This window comes from Arachis duranensis, chromosome 7, assembly GCF_000817695.3.
Source record: "Arachis duranensis cultivar V14167 chromosome 7, aradu.V14167.gnm2.J7QH, whole genome shotgun sequence".
In the NCBI taxonomy this organism is placed as follows: Eukaryota; Viridiplantae; Streptophyta; class Magnoliopsida; order Fabales; family Fabaceae; genus Arachis; species Arachis duranensis.
The window spans coordinates 36,870,692-36,875,441 of record NC_029778.3 but is presented as its reverse complement, the minus strand read 5'-3'; positions in this window follow the sequence as shown (position 1 = coordinate 36,875,441).

Genomic DNA, 4,750 nt, shown 5'->3' with positions numbered 1-4,750 from the left:
AATTTAGACTCAATGCTTTCGAGAATGCAAAAATTTACAAAGAGAAAGCGAAAAGATGGCATGATAAGAAATTGTCATCCAGAGTCTTTGAGCTGGGGCAGAAAGTTCTGCTATTTAATTCCAGGCTCAAATTATTCCCCGGGAAATTAAAAACCTGGTGGAGAGGTCCATATGTGATTACAAGTGTATCACCATATGGATACATAGAGCTTTAGGATAATGAATCTAACAAAAAGTTCATTGTTAATGGACAGAGAGTTAAACATTATCTTGAAAGCAATTTTGAGTAAGAAAGCTCAAAACTGAGACTTGATTAAAAGCTCAGTAATAGTCTAGCTAATGACATTAAAGAAGCGCTTGCTGGGAGGCAACCCAGCTATTCACAAAATTTAATTTTATTTGTTTCTGCTAATTAATTGATTTTTACAGGTATATGTTAGAGTATCTTCGAAAGGTAAAATAGCAATTGATTGAATTCACAGAGTTACAGGGAAATTTGGAAGCTCACTGGCATGAAAAAGCCAGTAAGAAATGTTTTGGGTGTTGAATGCCTAAACGAAGCACCCACTGGGCGTTCAACGCCAGTAAGGGTAGCCATCTGGGCGTTAAACGCCAGAAAGGAGCATCTTCTGGGCGTTGAACGCCAGAAAGAAGCACCTTCTGGGCGTTTAACGCCAGATTGATAGCATCTTGGGCGTTTAGAAAAACGCCCAGTGACAAAGGACTTCCTGGCATTCAACGCCAGAAAGAAGCAACAGCTGGGCGTTGAACGCCCAGGAGAAGCATCAATTGGGCGTTAAACGCCCAAAACATGCAGCAGTTGGGCGTTTAACGCCAAGATGGTGGGGAGGAGGTAAAATTCGTTTTCCTTTACAAATTTTCTAATTTTTTATGTTTCAATTCATGATGTCTTGCATAAACATGTTTCAAAATGTCATCCTTCAAATCAAATTAGTTTTCTAAAAACCCTAATTTCTAAAATCCCTTTTTCAAAAATATCAAATGTATCTTAATTCATAAACACAAATCTTTTTCCAATCCAAATCTTTTTAAAATCTTTTTCAACTCATCATATCTTTTGGATTTCGAAATAGCCTCTCCCTCTATTCCTTTCCTATCCTTTCTTTTGCTTGAGGACAAGCAAACCTCTAAGTTTGGTGTGATTTGCCATGATCACTGAGCTAAAACTCATCAAGATCATGGCACCTAAGGGAACAAGAAGAGCAAGGGCATGAGTTAAGGGAGCTGAAGCGCCAGAAATTAATCCTTGAAGGACCAAGCACCCCACAGATCAGAGGAACATCCACTTCCCAAAACACAGGTTGTTGAGTTCTAATTTTAACTTTAACTCTGTGATAGTGTTATTATAGAAATTTACCTTAGAAGATATATAGTAGTAGTAGTAGTAGTAATTAGCATATCTATTCTGATCTTATTTCCAATTAAGTTATAATTTATCTTTCTCATCATCATCAGACATGAATAAAGTAGTAGATTCTTAGAATAAAGAAGTAATTTATATTTTTCGAATTCTTAATAATAAAAATTATAATTAATTACATGTGGTGGCAATACTTTTTGTTCTCTAAATGAATGCTTGAATAGTGCATATTTTATCCTGAAGTTGAAGAATGTTGGCTCCTGAAGGAATGAGGAACACGAAAAATATTATTGATGATCTGAAAAATCATGAATTTGATTCTTGAAGTAAGAAAAAGCAGTGAAAAAAAAATATTTACAAGAAATCATTGGATTAAGAAAAGGATCCAAGGCTTTGAGCATCAGTGGATAAGAGGGCCCAAGGAAATAGTTCCAGGCCTAAGCGGCTAAACCAAGCTGTCCCTAACCATGTGCTTGTGTCATGAAGGTCCAAGTTACAAACTTGAGACTGAGTGGTTAAAGTCGTGATCCAAAGCAAAAAGAGTGTGCTTAAGAGCTCTGGACACCTCTAACTGGGGACTCTAGCAAAGCTGAGTCACAATCTGAAAAGGTTCACCCAGTCATGTGTCTGTGGCATTTGTGTATCCGGTGGTAATACTGGAAAACAGAGTGCTTAGGGCCACAGCCAAGACTCATAAAAGTAGCTGTGTTCAAGAATCAACATACTTAACTAGGAAAATCAATAATACTATCTGAATTCTGAGTTCCTATGGATGCCAATCATTCTGAATTTCAAAGGATAAAGTGAGATGCCAAAACTATTCAGAAACAAAAAGCTACTAGTCCCGCTCATCTAATAAGAATCTGAGCTCCATTTAAAATTCTAAGATATTATTACTTCTTAATTTCTTTTCATCCTATTTAATTTATCTAGTTACTTGAGGACAAGCAACAGTTTAAGTTTGGTGTTGTGATGAGCGGATATTTTATACGCTTTTTGGGGGTAATTTCATGTAGATTTTAATATGTTTTAATTAGTTTTTAGTAGAATATTATTAGTTTTTAGGCAAAAATCATATTTCTGGACTTTACTATGAGTTTGTATGTTTTTCTGTGATTTCAGGTATTTTCTGGCTGAAATTGAGGGAGCTGAGCAGAAATCTGAGTTAGGCTGAAAAAGGACTGCTGATGCTGTTGGATCCTGACCTCCCTGCACTCGGAATGAATTTTCTGGAGCTACAGAAGTCTAATTGACGCGCTCTCAATTTGGTTGGAAAGTAGACATCCAGGGCTTTCCAGAAATATATAATAGTCCATACTTTGCGCGAAGATAGATGACGTAAACTGGCGTTCAACGCCAGTTTCATGCTGCTGTCTGGCGTCCAGCGCCAGAAACAGGTTACAAGTTGGAGTTCAGCGCCCAAAACACGTTACAACCTAGCGTTCAACTCCAGAAACAGCCCAAGCACGTGAGAAGCTTTAGCCTCAGCCCCAACACATACCAAGTGGGCCCCAGAAGTGGATTTCTGCACCAATTATCTTAGTTTACTCATATTCTGTAAACCTAGGTTACTAGTTTACTATTTAAACAACTTTTAGAGACTTATCTTGGACCTGATGACATTTTCAGATCTGAATTCTATACACTTTGACGGCATGAATCTCTAAACTCCATTGTTGGGGGTGAGGAGCTCTGCAGCGTCTCAATGAATTAATGCAATTGTTTCTATTTCATTCAAACGTGTGTGTATTCCTATCTAAGATGTTCATTCGCGCTTAATTGTGAAGGAGGTGATGATCCGTGACACTCATCACCTTCCTCAATCCATGAACGTGTGCCTGACAACCACCTCCGTTCTACATCAGATTGAATGAATATCTCTTAGATTCCTTAATCAGAATCTCCGCGGTATAAGCTAGAATTAATGGCGGCCATTCTTGAGGATCTGAAAGGTCTAAACCTTGTCTGTGGTATTCCGAGTAGGATCAAGGATTGAATGGCTGTGACGAGCTTCAAACTCGCGATTGCTGGGCGTGATGACAAACGCAAAAGGATCAATGGATCCTATTCCAACATGATCGAGAACCAACAGCTGATTAGCCGTGCTGTGACAGAGCATCTGGACCGTTTTCACTGAGAGGATGGGAAGTAGCCACTGACAATGGTGATACCCTAAATACAGCTTGCCATGGATGGAACTTTACAAACAATTGAGTTGAATATTACATTGCAGAAATTCAGAGGACAAAGCATCTCCAAAACTCCAACATATTCTCCATTAATAAAGTAACAATTCCTTATTCCAAATACTTTTACTTCTTACAATTAAATCCAAATAACCTTATTGGCATCCTGACTAAGATTAATAAAATAAACATAGCTTTCTTTGAACCAATAATCTCCGTGGGATCGACCCTTACTCGTGTAAGCTATTACTTGGACAACCCAGTGCACTTGCTGGTTAGTTGTACGGATTGCAAATTCGTGCACTAATGACATAGGGTCAAAAGAGCTTCGAGACTCAACCTGAAGCACGTGGTGGCTAGCCACTGCTTTCTCCCAGGGAAACTCTCATCTCCGATAGTGGAAGTGCAAACATTCACAATTCATTTATCAGCATATATGTATTTATTCTTAGCCATAATCATGGCTCCGCCGTAACACGGAAATAATCTAGCCATCCAGCTCACGGTTAAATCCATTACCAGCTAAAACATTAACAATTACGGCCCTTCGGCCCATGGCATAACAAGCACTTCCACCGCCATCCTCCGCATCTCACATAATCATCTTTGATCCTCATTGATCATTCATTTTTTTCCTTGCTTCACTCGCAAGTTACCACATCCCCTAGCTCCTTTTCTCATTACTAGGCATATCATAATGATTTAAGACATAAGTGGTGAGATCGGAGGCTTAGAAGTATGAAATTTTGCTTTTAAAACTCAAAAATCAACATTGGGATGAAAACAGGACCACGCGTACGCGTACTCCACGCACACGCGTAGATGGCCACAAAGCTCATCAACGCGCAAGCGTCATACACGCAGATGCGCAGATTGAAAAACAGCCAAACGACGCGTACGCGTCAACCATGCATGCGCGTGGGTGCACTTGCGCCCCAAGCACAAAACTGGCTCAACTCTCGGGAAAATGACTGGGCAATTGGTGTAGCGCATCGACGCGCCCGCGCACAGCACACGCACGCGTGGATGGTGCCTTCTTGAAGAACGACGCGTATGCGCCAAGTGCGCCTACGGCGGAGGTTCATTCTGCTAAAAATTTTCTAAGTTAAAAGCTGCAGAATTTACAGATTCAACTCCCAATCTTCCGATGGACATAACTTTCTCATTTTAAATCGTTTTTTGC